Below are 21,594 nucleotides of genomic sequence, written 5' to 3' on the forward strand. Positions count from 1 at the left end.
AGAGAGGCTCGGAAAGGAGGTGGAGAGGGGATATTTAGTGGGTGGAGTACAAGAAGACCGTTTGAGTGGAGAAGGGGTTTGTTGGTCCTTCTTTCGGGGGTCATGCGAAGTTAAAAGAGACATATCGGGGGAGATAGGAAGGAGGACACTTCGGCCCCGGATTTTATCAAAGGAAGTGGTAGAGGCATGGGGAGATTAAAATTAGGCCCTCTCAAAATGTGAAAAAAATCAACTGAAGGCTTGTACCTCTTTTCCTACTCACTCCCTCCCTATATGTGTGTATATATATATATATATATATATATATATATATATATATGTATATATGTATGTATATATGTGTGTATATATAAATATATATATATATATATATTTTTTTTATATATGTATATACAATTGATGAAAGCAGACGGTTTGAAGGCAGTAAATAGTTGAAGGTAAGGTAGTCGTAGTTCGTAACATGTAGCTGAAACACAAAGAGAAACTCCTCAATCGTCTTGAAGAAGGAAGAGCCTGAAATTTTGTACTCCTTATAGTTTCCTCCATGTGTTCCTACTACGTACACATATACATATATTCAAATCATATAGGGAAGCACTGGGCATATTTCAAAATATATTGAGTATGGGGTAAAGAAAGACAAGTTAGGGAACATACGATCGTACATGGGTGAGCACAAAGGAGTAATTTTCCACAGGGAAAATAGGGCATATCTATGAAAGATTCGGGTTCTCATCCCAGACGTGTCATATATTTTCCGCCGAAATTTACATCTTCTTTAGACTCGTTCATACATGTCTGCCTGCATGTGTGCACTCCGATGAAGAAAATGACAAAATGGAGGAGGGTAAAGCGGTGGGGATATAATTATACGTATACGTGTACTTCCATGTATTTGAAGAAAGGACAAAGAGAAGGCGGAAGGAGCTATTTGGAATCCCACTCATCGGTCAAGTGGACGAAGAGGAGGACGCCGAGAGTCCGTACGCTTCCTTTTTCGTACATCGTTTCTTTTTTTGTTTCTCGCTACTTCCTTTGTGCAGCGGCGCGCGACCGCGGAGGTTAGAGGAAGAGGGAGGGTTATGGGGGGTTATGCTCAGGGGGAAAAATAATAATAAAACAAATCTTTCTCTCATGCCCCTTAACCTTATCCTTATTAACCCCTACTCCGTATCCTGTACGTTTTCACCCCTTACTCCCTCCTCCCCTTCCTGAGGAAGGAGCGGTAGCGGTAAGAAGGGTGTGCAAGAGGGGGTAGTCGTGGCCTCGACGGCCAAGCGACCGAAAGAAATCAAAGTCCCGGAAGGGGGATAGAGGAACAGGGAGAGAGGCAGGAGAGCAAGTTGAAAAGGGAACGCAAGGACTCGAAATTACGCCGGCTCTCAAAAAAATACCCTTTTCTCACAATCCCCTCGTTAATTTAATATTTATGCATTCAACTCTTTGGATTTTTTTTAAGAGCAAGCGTATTTAAATATGGCAGCGAAACATGAGCATGTTTTAAAAGTATTTAAGGATATTGAGTATTCTCGTTGAATAGTCGTTCCTAAGATCCACCGATGAAGAGGTTCTCCAATTAAAAAAAAATAAGTATTCAGTTATTTGCGCAGGTTCGTTGATGGCCATTGTGGAAACTTCTTATTAAACCATATGATTTGTGTTGCTCTTAGGACTCGAATCCTCCAAGAAACATCATCATTTCATCTACCGTGTCCAGCAATGAACGAGCACATCACATCGATACGAAGAAAGTACGTATCTCTATAATTATACACCAAGAACATCTCCGTCTCTACGAGTGCTTTCATGAGCGGTAGTGACCATTAAGAAAATTTTCTCATGGGATTTATATTGTTTCACTTCAGCATACATTTATCAAGGTTACTGTAAATTAATTTTTTAGTGTATCAAAACAAAATATCAGGATGTATTCCGGAACATGAATGTTTTCGCGAAAACAGAATACACTCATTCAGTGGAAACCGGTCGGGTAATTTACGCAAATCAGATTCATTACTCCGCATAAAAATTTTAACATCATTCCAGAATTATTTCATGCCCAATCCCTGAGTTCCTAATGAGGTAAGCAGCTTTTATTAATGAAACTTTCAAGTTCTCTTCAAAAGTGAGTCTAATCGTAGATAGTTTCTCAAGATATCTCTTTAATTCATGCAATCTAATCACTGTTTCTCATCCCAAGTCTTTTGTTCATTTTATTACCCATATAATGAAACACTTAACTTACTTTCTAGGCATATCTTCATTACCCTCCAAAGGCACTCATCGTTTGCTTCGTAAAAGTAACAATTCATTTATGAAAGTAGTATTTTCTAAAGCTGAACTGCATTCATTGTAAAATATTTCCATAGAAAACCAATACGTTTTTCATATATGAATATTAACCAACTTTTCCAATGAATAAATTGCAATAAGCGTGCTTCCTTCACCCTTGAATCACTATTTTCTTTCACCAGTATGAACAGATATGTTTGAATGTCTCTGTTCTGTATTTTGTATGGGAATTAGAAATTTTCATCTCCCTTCTAATTTTTCATTCCTGCACCCCAACACACCCATACCTCCCTTGCTATTTCCTCAGCGTATGCGTTGAGAATTACTCTGAAAAGGGTTGATTTTTGAATTAGAACGTATCCAGCGAGGAGCTGATTTTGTTAGAATATGTAAGTATAAGAACAATAATGGAAGTGGATCACTACAAGGAGAAGTTTTAGTTTTTAATTGGAGATTGAAGAATAAAATACAGCCTCAATCTCCCTCTTGTAATTTTGAAGCATGTTATTTTCTGAAGATTGTAAGAAATCCCATTTTCTGGTTTAAAAAACCCATTATCCAAATGCAGCAGGATTTATTCACATAACTCCGGAAATTAAGTCAGACGAGCTTAAATATTTAAAAATATCTTTTTCTCCGCGAACAATAAGGGAAAAAGAATACGAATCTTCATAAAAAGTCCTAGCTATCATCACTGTGTCCAAAAATAAGGACGAAGGAAACGCAATCATCGTTTTCTAATTTCGCGTTATGGAAAATATTAGCGCATTTTATTGCGCTACTATGAATAATTGCAGCTGGGTTGAAAGATCTTCGATTGCAAACAGTACCTTGCTTGCACTATATAGGCAGCGATGAAAATGACACGCAAACAAAGGGATCTCGATTGCGCCCAGAAATATTGTCTTCGACATTGCTCAGGAAATCGTTAGATAAGTTTGTCTAGTCTATAGTATTTTTATAGACATTACTCCTACTTCAATACAACCATCACCAATTGCCTATATGAAATTTATCGAATTACATTTCAACATTAAACACTCGAGTGCATGTTTATTTTTTTGATTCTAAGGCATTAACCATATAAATTCATAACCTTGCACTAACATATAAAATGGATCAACCATGCTTGGCATGATTCACGCTCTACCCAGACAGCCAGCGACGGCTTACGCGATGCTACCTTGATAGGTAAAATTGTTCGCATATGCGGCAAATGAAGTTATTGAAAAAAACATTCACGAGCAGTCTGTGTACTGCTCACGTTTTTTCAGTAAAATTGGACTACAGTAAAATCATGTTGTTCTCAAACACTAACAGGACACAAATACGCGAATTTCAGTGTGTCAACATCCTTTACCTTAACAAGTGATCAAATCTTAATCCTGCGATAATCGTCCATGTGCTTAAGCTAGTTACGCTACAGAAGTTTCTCTGTCATTTATCATCACTCGGTTTAAAATCGAGGGATATGGGTTGGAATCTCGTTCAAAGCGAATTATTTTTATGCTCTTAAATTCTCGATATTTTGTGCACATCAAAGGCTGATTCCACATAAGTTACATTTGAGGTTATCCGGTAGTTTTTTTTATATATGGACGTATATCTGGGAATTTACATTCTTCAGAAGGTCCTGATCAGATCATTAGTCAAGCAGCGAAGAGATAATGGCCCTTTAGTTCGTCATAACGGGTGAATTGAATATTTGCATGGAGGAGACAAAGTAGGTGCTCCGTGCATCATGGAAGTCATAAGAGTCAGTTAAACAGCGCAGATCAGAGCGTTAACAAAAGTGGTCCCGTCTATGAGACTCTTCGTCGGAAAAGGAGAACATCGCCGAGTCCGGAGTAAAAAAGCGGTCGTGGGGAATATGCAAAGAATGGGTGATCCGCAAGCGCAAGAGGGTATGGGGTGGACTTCTTGCGCTTAAAAGCGGACAACGGTTTCTGGGAAGAGAATGGGAAATGCTTATTTGACCGGAACCATCTTTGAAAGGGAACGCAAAACGGGCAGGGGTTTTGGGGGTGAGGAGGAGGGGGAAAGGGAGGGGTAAAGGAAACGGCAACAGTAACGGATGGGGGTAAAAGACCCGAGAAAGGGAATGTCAGATCATGGAAAAGGTGAATGGCATGTTTTATTCCCTTTGGTGCCGCGCCGAAGCACACGCGAAAGATGCGCGCGGACTCCTTCGCTCCAGATTTTTTTCCTCTCATGGAGGACCTCTGAAGGAGCAAGAGGAACGCGACTCCACTCAGGGTGCGGGAGAGGACCGCCTCCGATAGGATTCATTCCGGGTTGGGGGTTCCTGGGAGGAAATATGGGATCTGTGCTATTCGGGAAGAGGGGAGGACAAGGATCGGGCGAGGAAGAGAGCGCTCGGTGCGAGAGTAAACATGTGAGAATGAGTAGAAAAGCGAGATCTCGTTTCTTAAAGCGTAAAAAACGAGTCAACCTCCGAGGCTTTCTGCGCTCCGGAGAGGGACGCGAGGAGGGATGAGGGGGGGGAAGGGGGAGAAGGGTGCGCGGGAGGGAAGTATGAATAAAAAAGGAGACTTGATGCGGAGGCAGAAAGGAGGGCTTGCCCAAAAAGATGGAGGACCACTTCCTTTGAGGTTTGCCATCTTGTTGTCGAGCACTTTTTCCGGGGGAATGTTTCGGTAGGATGGGGAAGAATGTTTGCGCGCGGGATGGGGAAGAAGCCATCTTGTTGTTGATGGTCCGCGCCATCACGCATGCATATTCGCTCACATTATTTTCCGCCTTTTTCCTCCCCCCACCCCCCAACCACCCTCCACACTTTCCATTTTTTTTCGTTTTCGAATAAAAAAAAGGAAACAATTGCATGGGAGGTTCTTGAATTCTCCTGGAGGAGAACCGAGGAAAGAGAGGAGGTTTAGGGGGTCGGGTGACTCGTAGTTCCCTTTTGAAAAACTTTTTCGCTTACTTTATCTTCAGGGTATTTAGGGAATGCGCCATGTCCTCCGCTGCCATGGCAACAGAGAACCGGAAGGTAGGATCTTGACGGAGGGTGGGACGAAATGCACCTTCGCTTCGGTCGCCCTTGCTTGAACCCTGAGGAAATAATACACAGCGAAGACGCTACCCCGTAATTAAAACCAGGAGGAGAAGAAGAAGGGGAGCCCAATAGGTGTTTTTTTTTAATTGCCCGTCGCGGAAACTTTTAAAAGAGGAACGGTATCAAACAAAAAACTGAGAGGTCGCCTTTCTTTCTCTGTCTCTCGTAATAAGATTCTCGAGATGAAATCCTGCGATCAAAGGACCAACAAGTGCTCTCCTTTCTCTCAAATATGAGGATGTGAAGAAAGATGGGACGAAATTCACCTCCCTCCACCTCCACACTTGTGATAAAGTATGGAAAACACTCGCCATATGAGAGAAGCAAATGATCACTGCAGAGGAAAAAAATATATACCGTGCGACGAATCCCTTGTTTTCGGGAACGCGAAATGTCACGTCAAGTGCCAGTCTACGTTTTATTTGAGTCCGCACATGTGCGCAAGCTCCGCATTTATACTTATGAATTGCAGCTGACGATGATGCGCTCCACAAAAGAGGGATGCGCGCATCAAAGGCGGCATCCGCACGGAAAGACTCAGTTCTGTTCAAAATATTAATCCTCGGGAAACGGGAGACCAACCTGCCTTGGAGAACGCAAGCCGAGGACGTAAAAATAGGGTGGGAGGGATGGAGATGAGGGGATGGGAGGGGATAAAAGCATTTTACGGGCAGAATTGACGAGTTGATACTCCCGAGTCATGTCACGAGTGGGCGCCACTCGAGATTGGCCGTTAGCAAGAATGATCACGAGCGAAAGAGTATAAATTGGGCCTGAAGCGATGAGCTCATGCGAAACATCATTAGATCAGCGGAGATCAATAGTATAAAAGAACTCCAGTTTTCACAAAAGGAGACATCCATGGGGTGACATAAATGAAAGAAATCGTATTTTGAGTTCTGGTGTCCGGTTCAGTTCGTTCCAAACTTGTGGGGTGCACCATATTCTTTTTCCGTAAGACTTGTATTTTCACGCAGATGTGAGTTTTAACTCTTGACAAATTTGGCTGATTTAATAAATCACTTTGTGGTTCTACATTTCATATTTAAATTTTACTTTAAAATTTTAATTCGTAAAAAAACTTTCCATACGCTGATTCACGCATTTTAATATTTCGTGCGAAATTAACTCAAAATACAAGTGAACTGCACAACCAATGAATGTGGAATTGTAACAAAATTATTCTGTAAGCACAAAATATTTACGAACTGCATATCAATTTATATCAAATATTAACCTGAAGAAATTACGAAAACCTATATTGGAAAAGAGAATTTAAACATGAACAAATATATTACGATTCCTCCTGGGATAAAAGCAGCTCAAATTTTTCAACATAATGCAATACGCGGAATAACCGATCGTAGCACTTTTCCACTTGATAATTTATTTTTATTTTACGACCGGGTTTCGATGTATTACATCATCATCAGGTGATGTAATACATCAAAACCTGAACCAAAAGCAATACATTGCCACCAAAACCTAATGATGATGTAATATATCGAAACCCGGTCGTAAAATAAAAAAAGATTGTTATCAAGTGGAAAAGTGCTACGATCAGTTAGTAATTATGTCGGACTGCCACCACATCACGCCTGAAGCTACTCAATTTGATAATGCAATACCTTATTAAACCTAATTCAAAAACTATAAAACATATAGATCTTGTACAAATTAGAAAAATAGTGATATAATTATATATTTTTTTCCCCACAAATAGCGAGAGAATGTTGATGGAAATGGCACTTGACGTGCTCAATGAAACATCAAATATATTATATAAAATGAAAAAGATTGTTAAAATACACCTACATAATTCATAAGTGCGACTGATTGAAAATCGATAAAAATATGACATTCAATACACAACTGACATGAACTGCGAGATTAATAAGATATTAGATAAAACCAATTAAAATTATAATTCCCATGAGGTTTTCGAAAAAGTAGAAAGGTAAGTTAAAAATTAAAATATAAAGGCAAAACCTGGGACAGGTGATACAGTTTACCTATCTTAGAACGGTTTTGGACCAAGACAGTCAAAATGCTAGGGATATAAAAAGAAGAATTATGCTAATCAAAGAAGTTTCCACAACGAGGGGGAATCGATAATAGGGACGCCAAATAAGGATGCTAAAAAAAGATAAGTGAACACTTTGGTAAGAAGCGTCGGTTTTTACGGAGCGGAAACTTAGTCATTGATGCAACATTATAGACGTAAATAGAAGGCTTTTAAAATGTAGGTGTGGAGATGGATGGAAAAGGTAAAATGAACAAAGCAAAAATAACAGTACTAGACATGGTGGGAGAAGAGAGAGGATTGTTGGGAAAAATAACTAGGTGGCAGAAAATATGTATGTAGAGAGTTTAGATTGACGGAATGAACGGGACAGATGCATGTGGAATTGAAGAAGGGTTTATCGTAATTTGGGTTACAGGTTTTCTTGTTAGCAGAGCTAAGAAGTGTAGGCGTGTACAGTCTGTGTCCTTCAAAAACCTAACTTAACCGGTAGACTACCAATCTAAACATACCTCGCAAGCAGTAACGGGGTTATAACAGAAATCCCTTTGTAATCCGGAAAATATAAATCTGCTGCAATGAAAAACCATAGGAAATGTATGATAGCAAAAAGGTTTCTGTCTTGAAAAAGAGAATACCTCCTGCCCTCCAATCCAATATAACAAAATATTTCTGCAATACACAAATTGATAGGACCATGGAATATGATGGGCATATGAATTTTTATGGCATATTAACTTAAATGTCACACTATTTTAAATGCCGTACACTTGTTTATCATTCAGAGAGGTAATTTACTCTTGGATTCCGTAAAACATGTTTTATGCAAAAATTATTTTAAGTACCCGAATTATTAGTTAACGTTTCTTGTGGCAGTAAAAATATACGCAACACTCAATTCTGTAGTTGCATGCATGGCGCGGAATAACATTTTGCCGCACTCCCTAGTGGTTTGCTCGCAAAATAACTAGTAAATATAGATTGTTTCAAGTATGAATTACGTTTTCCGAGAAGTATCGATAGAAAATGCTTTCTCAAGTGCACTTTAATTTCCGTTGCAGATATTTTATGTAAAGATCCATTAGTTAACCTTTTAACCAGAGGATCTTTAACAATTCAAGCCTAGGAGTAATGCATTCACATTCTGAGAAACGATCATAATATTTATCACTATCTGCGACGTCAATTCGACTAATCAATCGATACTCAATCCTTACTACGTTCTTTTTAACTCTCTAACATTCATTCACTTTCCTCGCATTTCTCGCTTTTTTCCCCTTCAGCACACGCCTCCTCCCATCTCCGTTCCCCGCCCTCACCCGCGCCGTGTTCCGCTGCGCCATTGTCCTTCTCTCGTTCAAATCCCGTCGATGTCCGAGCGGTTTTTTTGCCGCACCATGTCGCCGATTGTCTTCGCGGTCAACAATTGAGCGCGCGACCGACACGATGCCTTCCCATCCCGCGCTTTCAATCCCTCCTCTACCCCTCCCCCAATCCCCGCTCTTATTCCCATTCCCCTACGTCCCCGCATCAATTCCGCGTTCCCACACCCCCACCCCTCCCCACGGATCTCATGCCGGCTCGACGGTCTTGTCCCACCCGCCCTCTCTCTCTCCACCCGTGATGCCGCGCCGAGCCTGATATGGGGAGTTGGCGGAGGCATCCTCCTCGTAACGCTTTTTTCCTCAGCGCGTAAACAAAGGGATTCAAAAGGACACTACCTACCCTCGGTGCGGACAGGGATCCGGAGCGAACGGAATGTACTTTCTAGTCGCACGCGAAAATGTTCGCCGGGCGACTGTGGGGATAAGAGGAGTGCAGAAGTTAATGGAGGAAAGGAAGCAACTTAAAAACGCTCTTCTAAAGCTCGCTTCACAGTAATTATGCACCATGATGCCAACTATAGGCTACTCCAAATAGAAATAACCTTGCTCGAATGACTTCGCGACCGGCATCGTTTACGTGGACCCTCGATCGTCACTTGACGGTGTTTCGTGACTTCATCTATGAACGTTGTGAAGGTTATCGCGAGGAGACCTTGCGGAGAGGTACTATATGTTTTGCGTAAGTTACAACACTGGTGAATACTCCTTAAGTATTGGTAAAGTACCTAGACAGATTCAATTACCGAAGTTAAAGAATAGCTGCGTGATTAGTTTAGAAAGGAAACGAAACTGTTCCTCATTAAATTGATTTTCAATTATTGAATTATTTTCATTATTAGGAGCTGAATAAATAAGTTTATTCTTACTGTAGTCGTCAAATCGTAACAAGGTTACTGAATTCGCTTGGAGCATGGAGATAATAATTCAAAACTCAATCTAGTGGATAGATATAAATGCCTGGATTTAATATGACCTGGAGAGGCTGCAGAAAAAGAAAAAAAATTAATATGAATACTTATAATATCTACAAATGTTTTATTTGCACGCCCCGTGTTTTGAATTCTGGGGTGATCTTCATATGACTGAGGTAATACCTTAGCTTCCCTGAAGGTTGCTCCTGGAGTAGAAAACTGGATCTAAAATAAAAAGTTAGTTGATGATAAAAGTTTGTCTTTCCCTCTTAACCCTTTCATGGCACCAGCATAACATTGTCTGAAATGCAATTAGACTATGTTGTCGAGAAGAAATTGAAGAAAGGTTAATTGGGCATGAAAAAAAGCATATGCTTTAACCATCTGCGTGTTACTTCGCTTTGCAACAGCTCAGTCTGGCTCTCTTAAATACCACACACTAGAAAACGGGGTCTAAAATACATAATAATCTGCACGCACCCTACTATCGGATGATGGTCCCATGGTAAACAAACACACCTCATACTATTTTCTAAGGTACTTAGTCATCATACGGATAAGATGATACAAGCAAATTTTTCGTTAGTTTGCCTTAAAATGAATTGCTTCAAAAATAGTTGAACGCGGTTTTGATTATCTTCTTTATTCGTGGCGAAATTTATGGCAGAGGTTATCATTCAAATGATATACGCCAGTGGGTGGATGAAGAGAAGAGAAAAACGGCAGTAGAAACGGTAGTGGTTAAAACTTCGGAGGAGTCTGTTTTCCACGATATGTACGCATGTACTACATCATGGCTTAGTGAAAAATGTGCGGCCCAATGATTCGGGCAATGAAGAGTACCAACAATGTATGGATTTTAGCCTAATAGCACGCAACATATTGGGTTGTAAAACAGCCGTGTATCTGCATAAAGTTATTGCATTGTTCCACTGCATTATTCCATTTAAAATCATGCCGCAATCGTTTGGCAAAAATCCTCGAGGATCAAATGCATAATAGTAACAATTTAATGGTTACGACTGAAAACCTTATCATTTTATCGTCCTGCATCCGTTTTCATCTTAGTACCTCACTCGATCCGTTAAGATTTATACAGATCACTAAGGTACGCAGATTCAGAGTCTCCATTGAAAAATATCTGCTGTAATCCCAGATACTGAAGAAGCGGCATCGAAATAATAGTTCGCGGAATCGAAAACTTTCGAAAATTTTCGAAAAATATAAAATTTTCACTCTCTCTAAGTTCTTAAGTTTAAAGTTCTGTTCTTGCCACTTGGGACATTTCAAAAACGTGTGAAACCTCTTGAAATGTTCAACACAAACTCATCTGCAATTTGGTATCACTCGACCGCCCAAATTAGTATCCCGCTGCGTCACTCAATTACCGAACACAATTCACCGACAGGGGATCGGGGGTTCAGCCAATATCCAGTATAAAGTTCTCGGAGGGGCTGCCGAGGAATGGACAAGGACAGTGGAGGATGGGACAAATGTCATTTCTGTTCTCCCCCGCTCCTTCCTCACGCCGACTGACGGATCCTCTTTTCACCTCCACCATCCTCTCGCGCAATCCTCCTCCCTCGCCAACCCAGACCCCCCGATGAGAGTTATCCATATCGCACGCACATCCTCCCTCGACCCACCCCTTCCCCGGCCACCCACGCTTCGTTCGGTCTGTGTGGGAGAGCACTCGGGCATATCTGGTCGTGACTGATGCGTTGGAGTGGTCATTGTGCGTTAAGTCCGGCTGCGAAAGAAGGGATTTTCGCGGGCGTTAAAAGCTCTGGTGCTCAACGTCACGGGCAGAGACACGGGATGGGATCTAAGGGACGTCCCGGTTCATCATCACCACGACCACAAACGACCGCCCCCGATACGATTGGTGGTTTGGAGGACTCTCTTTGTCCAATCAATGGGGATCCTGCAGAGTGGGGTGGATATTATGTCGGTGTGGGACGCATTGCAAAAGAGAAGCGTGGGGGTGGGAATTTAGCAGAGGGGGAACTTAGTTTTCGCAGGTTAATGACTGGTAAAGCATGGATCGGGATTTGGTTGCGTTCTCAGGCTAATGCGCGCGCTGCGTGTGGCTCAGGACGAGAAGACAACGCATTCGGTCTGCACTTGGACATTCGGAGCCACGGGGGTCGCGCCCTCGGAATTCGATCTCGGACTGGGAACGGATCTGTTCTTGTGGTGAAATTAATTAACCGCGGGGGCTTCCGAGAGGAGGGGTTCTGGTCTGGTGCGGTGAAATGACGTCCCAGGGAGTCGCCGTCTTCGATTCTCGTCCCTGGCAGGGTGCCTTCCACAAAGAGATGACCGAACGGGACGCAATGGCTTAAGAGAGGGTGAGATGAGTTTCGGAGATGAGCATCCATGATTCGTGTTCCATTCTGGGAAGAAGTCATCGTCATCCGGTGCAGACAATAGGACTGAGGCTGTCATTTAGATTGCTTTTGAGTCGTCTCACGCAATGGCATCATGAGATTTTAGGGAATCAAAGCGAAGAACACTGAAGGGTAAACGTAGTGTATTTTCATAGCAAATGTTATTACGGTACTAACAATTTCGACGCATAGGGTACAAAATTTCACAACAAAGCCGGTAAATATATTTACATATTAAACACAAAAGTATATTCGTAATCTCCTACGCCTTTCCCCCTTTACATTTACTCCTTTTCCCGCGCGCTCTTCTTCCTACTCTCTCCCTCCACCCCGTCCACCTCTGCATTAGCAACCCTCCCATTAACACCCCATTTCCCTCATTCGCTTTCTCAACGCAACCCATACCACCCTCCCCCCACTCCCCCCTGCCAGAATTCTCTCTACCTCCTAATTAACCCACCGCTCACCTCCAGAAAATTTGTACATATATTTCCCGGCCAGATTATGAAATGTTATACTTCATAATGCCGCTTATACGCCGAAAACGGAAAACTCGATTTAAATTTAATGTGAAAATTCACAAGGTTTACTCATCCAGTGATCATGCATTTTAACGAAGCTGGACCTGAATTCATTGAATTCCACTTGCGAAGAAAACTAGAATCAGTTTTATTGATTGCCGAAGATACTGAAAAAATAAACTTGGCATTTCTTCACCCAAATGTGAAAAAAATATCAAGTTTATTTTCAGTGATCATGAGTTTTCACAAATTAGAGCCTCAAACCATTAAATTCACTACCGAGGTCAATGGTACAACCGTAATGATAAAAAAATCGGAATTCGTATGCTGATATTATCAGTCCGCTAGTCCTATTACGATTCAAAACATCTGACAGCAGTTCTCAAGCAGTAAAATTATTCCCCTTCTCAGCGCAATGCCTTACACGTAAAATTTTTTTAAGGCTCATTTGGGCGAAGGAAGAGTAGCAAAGGGTCTTCCTTGATCTTTTTTGAAGGGTAGGGTTTTAATCGTTATAATAGGTGCGGTTATCATTCTGCCGTCATTTCATCCTGCCTGAGAAAGTGCGTTCGACATTTCTTGGTAAAATTAGTAAATTAAAGGATATAGCTAAGGCTCTTTCAGACAAAGAAATTACGATATAAATAAAATATTCTCAAAAAAACAATCAACATGGCTTAAAGTTAAGTTAAAAATACACAAGAAGCCTAATTTGCTGACCCTCAAACAGTTTATTCGGAAGTTAACGACCCTAAGCATAGAAATGATATAGCAGCGAAATCTAAGATGGAACCTAGACCATCTCGTTCCAATGTTCCACATTTTAAGTTAATGCAGAAAATTAAAGCACCCGTAAAATACATAAACTCAAATTCCTCTGGTTTTGATTAACTTTTGCTGAAATATTTGAATCATCGTGAGCTGAGTGATGTAATACGGTAGGATTACTAATAATCCATTATGGAAAGGAGGATACTACATTTCCAGAAAATCGGCCATCACTGGAATCCCCGGGCACCAAATTGGGTTTGATTATTTTCAGATTTGATCAATAAGCAGAGTGGCGCAGTGGAAGCGTGCTGGGCCCATAACCCAGATGTCCGTGGATCGAAACCACGCTCTGCTAATTTTTTCACATGCTCGGCGACTTTCTAACAGTAATCTATTAATGTATCTACAGTACGATAGTTCTCGCCGAATCACCTTTTCTTTCTAAATTCATTTCTTTTCAAAATTTGCATCATTGGATTTTAATTTACTCAGCAAAGTACCTGTATTTTATAATCAAACCACTGTCCTGTTAAAACATTAAAAATGCATCAGCTATGTATTGGCACTAAATGCTACGCATTGATATAAAATGCTTCATCTTCTTACTTTATGAAGCCAATTTTAAACGGCACACCTAAAAAAAGTTACCTTCTTTTTCTACACGCTCCACTATAAATTCCACTACTTTGTCTACAGAGAAATAATGAAGAAGGATTCCTTATTCTACTTGAAATACGAAGAGAACAAGCGAGATTTAGACTTTTAGAAAGATTCAGAACGAACGAGTTTAACGATGACACTAAAGGAATTATAATGGCCCCACACTACTTAGGTAGATCAGACCACGAAGATAAAATAAGGGACATAGATTCTAGTACAGCTAGATACAAGTACTCATTCTTTCCCTGAACAATCAGAAATCATAATAGTAAGAAACCGAAGCCGCTTTAGAAATATTAAAAACATTTAATTTACAAGTCGGAACAAAATTAAACATTGCAAAGATATTAGGTATATTTGTAGGTGCATGCGTATGTTAGCTGAGAGTTTGTGTTCTTGCATGATTGTATACTATGTTTTTTTGTGGATAGTATACATTTTTGGCTTTTGCATGCGATTTTTCCTTTCTTAATTACCGGTGGTGCTCTAACACCCCCAGCCACTCGCCCTTGCGGCAGCTTGCGGGGGATTAAGTAGATGAAGATGTAGATTAGGAGATATTTGGGTTTTTAAAGTGTTTTACCTTAACATTTCTTTAGTTTTTTCTCCTTTAATAACTTTGAAAATGTATTTTTCAAGCCCTGCATCAACCCATTATTCATCCTGTCTTGACAGTTTCAATGATACGTGCTGTTATATCGGATACTAAGGTTTTGGGAAAGGATAACACTTTGTTCAATTCTTCCAACCTCGTTGGTTTCAGTTTTACATCAATTCATCTTTTGGTAACGATTATTTGAACGTTCTTTCGCAAAGGGGTGCTTGTGAGCATCAATATCATTTTTTGCGGTGAAATTCGAATTTCTCATCCTTTACTTCTGTCCCAGGAGATGCCTAAGAACCTATGCGATTTACATTAGGATACATTCATTCCCGTACACCGCTATCACCTATGCTCAATAAGTAGTTACACAATGCCGTAAAAAAATAACTCCATTAGATTTTTTATAGTAACTTTGTTCTACAGTGCATCTAAGTGGTTTTCCGTAGACCCCTCAAAACAACAGCCTCTTCTTGCATTTCGTAGTATATTTTGTCTTCTACTCTTTGCTTTGCAGGAAACTGCATGAATTAGTTTCACGGGTTCTGAACAAATTTACATAAATAACACATGAAAATACCCATGAGGAAAATACAGGCCATATGTTAAATAATAACTAAAGCAATATGCTAAAATGAAATTTTAGACATATATAAGGGAAGGCCATTTCATGCAGTATTTTTAATTTAAAAGAGGATCAATCTGCTTTAACCCAAGTCCAGGCCCGATTAATGAGACATGTATCGCGGGATGGAAACATCAGCGCGACTGTCTTCCGATTTAGCAGCATATAAAAACCATAGAGGCAGCATACAATTAGCAAGCATCAGGCAGCATACAATTAGCAAGCCTCAGCGTAAATATTACGAATCTTCTAAGCATAATTATCACGTATAAATAAATGTCTACGGAAATCATATCAAAATAAAAGCCCCACTAGCCAAATTCAGTTTAAGTGACACACATTTTCTTCCATACATTTTCAAAATATTATAGGCGTGAACTTGTATATGCATTGCATTTTTTAAGTACTTACTTTCTCACTGCAATAGGACTTTATTCACTTTCCTACAGAAGACGTTTATCGCGACAGAGTTGTCCTGCAAGGCCCATTTTCCGCATAGCAACCGGCTATGAACAGTTATCGTGACATGACGTCACAAGAGATAAATCACAAGGCTACATGACGATTGCTCTTAGTGGTTACATTCTTTGGCATATAGGCTCACCGCCTCCTTAGCTCAGTGGTTAGAGCACTGGTCTTGTAAACCAGGGGTCGAGAGTTCAATTCTCTCAGGAGGCAATATTTTTATGCATCTATTCTTGACTTTGAATATTTTTTAGAAGCTATTCTCTCGACTGGGACTCGGAAATAATTCGCTCATGACAAGCTATATTTTCGAAATGTTGCTTTTAAATTCATAAAAATCGAATTACACTATTATTCCACTGTGCTAAGTGTAAAATTAAGAAATAACATTAACAGTTAAGTGTACAGATCTTCTCGTATATTTATTACTGAGATACAATTGCATTATGTGCAACAATACATGAAATAATATTGACTGAATGTGGAAAAGTTGAGTTTTTCCTATTTATTATGTCGCATAGAGGGACGCATTTATTATATATTATGAAAGAACTACTTATTTGTCAATTCAAATGTGATGCTTGGAAGTTAAACGTGCTCTAATATCGACGGAGTTTCCCAAAAGAAACCATTATTGGGCACATAACTTATTGCTTTAGGTTGAAAAAAATTTGGGATGAGTGATAATATTATGAAATAATGTTTAATGTAAATGTAACTATAGTGTACCTAACTCATTTGACGCCGTTATTATGTTATTTAATAAATAAAGGCGCGAAATATATGAAAAAACATATCAGATTTAAGAGATTAGCACCATTTTTGGCATCCAAAAATCCCTAAACGCAACCACCAATCCTCCAACGCTAGACATTAGTCGCGTAAAATCTGCACCTTGGGGTCCTAATGCGTATGGCGTGTTGACGAAACATAAAGAAATAACGAGCAGAGCCGAAAATGCGCCGCTATATTTCAATTGAGAGAAAAATGTCCCGGGTCCGCCATTGGGCGCCGGAGTCCCATCAATCACCATTTTGTTATTTATCCCCTCCTCTCCCTAACCCCATCCACGTGGGTGTGGAGCTAGATGACACCGTCCTCTCCGACGGGGAGAAGAGGATGAGGATGATGGAACGCGGGGAGGTTCGAGGGACGGGTAAAGCTGACAGCGCCACTCCGCGAGCACAAAAGACTACCACCATCCCTCCTTCCTCTAAGCCTTTTTCTTCCATTCCGCCCTCTCCCACCCCAATTCCACCTCCCACCGAAGAGGAGGAACTCCACCGCTTCTTCTTTGACACCCCGCGATCCTTCCTCCGCACGCCCCCGCGTGGATGGATCAGGAAAGGGTGGCAGGAGGGCGAGGGAATGGATGCGGGCCGCCTCTGGAGGAAGGAAAGAAGGGCGCATTTTCTGCGGAGCGCATTTATCTCTTTCTTGGGCCGTCCGACGCACTCTTGCTCCGATAAAGCGGCACTTTCCTCCTCCTCCGTATCCCCTTTCTTCCCCTACGTCTCTCAACGCGGGCACCCGACATTCTCTCACCCTCTTTCTCTCTCTAGAGAGAAAGAGAAAGCTACCGTCCATCACTCGTCTCCCGAACTGAAATCGACCCTCGGCGGCGATGCAAATCCACCCAGGACTGCCTCACAACCACCTTTGCCTCCACCCTCCTTAAAGTTCGCGTGAAATTCGTCCTCCCGCTCATGCTCACCCACAACGCGTGGTGCGAAACATGACGCCGCGCTGGGTGGTTGGTGACGTACGACGTGGTATCCACTCAGTCATGTTGACGCAAGCCGTTCTACTAGATCCGCTCGCGATTGCTATCACGGGAGATATCGTCTACCGGCGAGGCATGACGACCTCCCCTGGGAGTAGTTGTACTGCAGTACTGTTAAACCATTCTCGGTGAGACTCAACACGCCCACGTATGGTCTCGGCGGGATGTGACGCAGGCATGCGCGATTGTATTTACGACAAAAGAACTGTCAATATTCGTCCGCTTTCTAGTATGCCTGGTCGGAAACACTCAATTTTTGGTCTTTCTGAATACGAACGTAAATCGTAAATACAACCACTCAGAAAAAATGGCGTAGTAAAACTTATGCGTCTGAATGCAAGAAATTACACGAACGTGCAATTCAGATAATTAAAGCATGCTTCTATTCTGGAGTTTTACTTATGATTTAGTCTTAGCATGAAAACATGTTTTCTTTGTATGTAATGCTTTGTCCTGAAATATGCCCCCACTCAAACTAAAGCCCCCTCGCTGTCTGGTTGTGATCAAATCATTCTTCGGTGTCTTGAAGAGTTGTTCCGAATAGATACTTCGATCTGTGCCCAACACATACCGACAAAAGTACGTGACCTATTTTTTTAGCGTTTCTCGATTATATTGGGAGATTTAATTTCTAAAATCCGTTGCGCGATAGTCAGCAGTCATGTCACCACTAAATACGCGGTCCACTTCATGCAACGCATATTGTTCAATTGAAGTGCATAGTTCTTCAGAAATGGCTGATGCCCAAACATCCCCTTTCACAAAGCCACTCTGGCGGCTGCAACTAATATGATGTCATGTACGATATACATGGCATTAAAAAATACTCAAGAACAACTTGGAAATGTTCTCTCGAAATCACTACTATTGCTGGGGCAATATCAGACCCTCAGATGCTAATATAGTTCAAGAGCGATTATGTATTCCTGTTTAGGAGCATCATAATAATTGGATGCGCAAATACGATTTGATGATGTTGCGACGAGAATTTGAAGATGGTCTGGTATTAGCTGTGTACTGATTCCACTCGCAGGGGTTGGGTTCGAATCTTGATGGTGGAACATTGTGCAGCAGTACCATAGGCCATCGCTTATATCTGTGTAGAACACTTTAGTCTCTGTAGACTTAAATTCTATTGCTGGTTTAACTCTTTAAATTATTAGATTTACTTAATAAAATCTGTTTTCAAGCTTCACTTTGTGATAGTTGTACATGATAACAGAAGGAACTCTCTTTTTATATTTCTGGAAAACACATTGCGTTATAATAAATTTCTCATCATCCACATTCAGGATCAACAATTCAAAATAACCATCGAAGGGCATTGCCAGTTTCACCAATGTTGACATGACGACGAAAAGCCATTTCTTGCATTAAAAAAATTGGATACATTAGATGGATACCAAAATGATACTGTGAGCATGTGAGAAGGCATCTTAAAAAATGTAAGAATTCGAAATGAAAATACCCGAGTATTTTAAACTGTTTCAAGGGATTTGCTGGGAACATTTCACTTAAAATATTTTAATTTAAAAAAATCTCATTGTTATTCTATGACTATAAAATCCACTTTATAGGAAGATTTTATGGGTATGTATCATGTGAATTTGAAAAAACAGCAGCTCGTCTCACAATGGAAACATTTAACACTTAGATACCGCAATTCATGTACTTGTAATGAACATTACTTGCATTCTTTGAAATATTTACTATATTTATTTGTATTTAACAGTTACGTTAAATTAGATTTTTTTATAATTTGTATCATTCCCAGGCTCATTGGCTAACACCAGCCATAATAATGTAGCTCAGAGGTTATTCCATTCTTTGGAGTCCTTAATCATCCAGCGAAACAAAGTTTTAATTTCCTGCATTCAAGGCTAAGATGCACTCGCGCTCCTTTTTCTTGGGCATTTCCAACCGCTCTTCCGAGCCTCAGCTCATCTTTCTTTCCACCGAATCTCCCAAAGAAATATCTCCATGATTTCCCGCCGCGCTCCAAAAATTTTTTTATTAAATTGAACGCCAGAAAAAAAAGAAGAGAAAGTAACCCACTCGCTGAGAAGATATTTTTTTTAACGAGAAGAATTGCGTCGGCGAGGGCTCGAGGAAGCGGGAAAAATTGTATCTTCTGCCTTTACTCTGCACCAATCGAATACACTGCGGTGACTGAATGAGATATTAATTACATTTTTATTTTTGACTACACTTCAATGATTCTTCATTTCCGTTTTGAAGTATGTATTTTCCTTTCAGTTTCAATACTTTACCTAATTCCCCTTCCGAATTAATGGGAGCCGTGGCAAAATTTGACAAAAAAACACGGGCGCACGATTCAATAATAAAATTATTTGCAAACCATGAATAAGACGAAATACTTTCAAAATTCATTTGCATGTACAATAATATCCTTTATTAATTTTGCAATAATTCGGACGATATGGTTCAATTCAGTCGCGCCTCTCCACAAGGATAGCTGCGGTAATTCGCAGTGAAATATCAATTAATCATTCAATCAAATGATTATTTTCATCTCAAATCAGCACCAGGATGTGTAGGCAGAATAAATAATAGCTCTTCACTATTATTGAAAACGTTCAAACCATTTTCATTAAAATATTGGAAGGCAGGAGAATGTGTAATTATACTGTCCGATTGCCTTTACACATATAATTTACACTGAGTTTCTAAGTGAACTATTAAGACTAAACTATTACTTGGCTAAATAAAAAATTGATTCATTCCTGGCTTAAATACAAAAAATCAATTTAGGATAAATTTTTTTCGTTAGCAAGGTTCAGAGAATACGCTCAAAATTCAAGTGGTTTTAAATTCATATTTGGCTAACTCTTTTCTCCATGCTTGAGCAAAGTGATTTATTAATTGAAGCTGAACGTAATAAATATATCATCTTTTATTCTTCCTCCCATTCATGAATCAGGAAGGTATTAACATCAAGGGGATTGAACGCAATTATGTCGACTCATGCACCAAACAATTCAAGCCTATAGGCGATTAAAGCGTAAATAATAACTCTTCTTTATCCACGACAGGAAGGGAGAGGAAGGGGGGAGGGAAGGCAGGTGTAAGGGGGAAGGACAGGTGGCGAAGGGAGGGATTTGGTCGTCTCAGATGAGTGAGCTTATTATTCTATCTCTCGTGATGTGGTATCCCTGAAAGGATTTTCGAAATCGCATAAATATTTTTTGGATTCCCAAATTGTTTATCCCATAGAATCTTTTCATCCAGGGCTGGGAAAGAGGGCAAGGCGCTTGTATAACAATGATTTATTTTATGCCGAAACCACTTATATTTCTCCATTCACTAACTCCCATTATTTTCTCGGAAATCTAATTCTATAAATACAAAAAGCCTTTTCGTTTCCCGGAAGGTTTTTTTTTAAACATACAAAAGGGCGATTTGCAAGGAGTAAAGAATAAATCAGTGGATTATTTCGGCCTCGTCGCACCAGGCAGCGCCACGTGACTGCGGTCCCGTCTTCCTTTGAGGGGTGGGATGGAAAATGCCATTTACTCCTTTGACGAAAATAAAAAGAGGGCAAAGGATAAAAATAAAGGGGTCCCATCCTGCATTTCATTTGTTTTTCTCTCCACATTTCTCTCAATTCCTACTCAATACAATGCCCACTAATTGCCTCTCCTTCCTACTTACGGACGCACAAAAAACCAAACTAAGGAGTTTTTCAGAACCAGCATTGAAACATCTATTAGAGTGCATATAATTATATTGTATGTTAAAATGAGAATAAGAGAACTGGTTTTCTGATCTTACAACTACAAAAGCGGGAGAGGAAACGCAAATTTACTTTCTCGTGAAAGAAAAAATATTGTGTTGAGAAAATTATGTGCTAGTGGGATAGATGAGAAATAGGACTTTCAGACGTCGTTTCCTTCATTTGCATCGAAAACTCATATTTCGTCATTAGTCATCCATTGTACTGATTAAAGCACATAGATACCTTTTTTTCAGGCTTCTGCTATTGCCAGAGTTACCATTCTCCCCGGAGTCACTTTTGCTCGACTACTCTTGGAGATGTGATTTCCCTTTCCGTTACCATAGTTATTTACATT

At 40.3% G+C, this 21,594-nt stretch overlaps 1 protein-coding gene and 2 non-coding genes across 3 annotated transcripts in view; 2 read left to right on the forward strand and 1 right to left on the reverse strand.

Annotated features, from left to right (window-relative positions):
- Positions 1-21,594, reverse strand: part of LOC139694562 (kelch-like protein diablo) — a 239,628-nt gene that overhangs the window by 118,632 nt on the left and 99,402 nt on the right. The gene's annotated exons all lie outside the window — the stretch shown is intronic.
- Positions 13,653-13,724, forward strand: TRNAM-CAU (transfer RNA methionine (anticodon CAU)). Its single transcript has one exon. It is a non-coding gene; the product is annotated as a tRNA-Met (tRNA).
- TRNAT-UGU (transfer RNA threonine (anticodon UGU)) lies at positions 15,861-15,933 on the forward strand. Its single transcript has one exon. It is a non-coding gene; the product is annotated as a tRNA-Thr (tRNA).

The sequence above is a fragment of the Hetaerina americana genome, unplaced genomic scaffold (genome assembly GCF_022747635.1).
Source record: "Hetaerina americana unplaced genomic scaffold, ioHetAmer1.1.p SCAF_50, whole genome shotgun sequence".
NCBI lineage: Eukaryota > Metazoa > Arthropoda > Insecta > Odonata > Calopterygidae > Hetaerina > Hetaerina americana.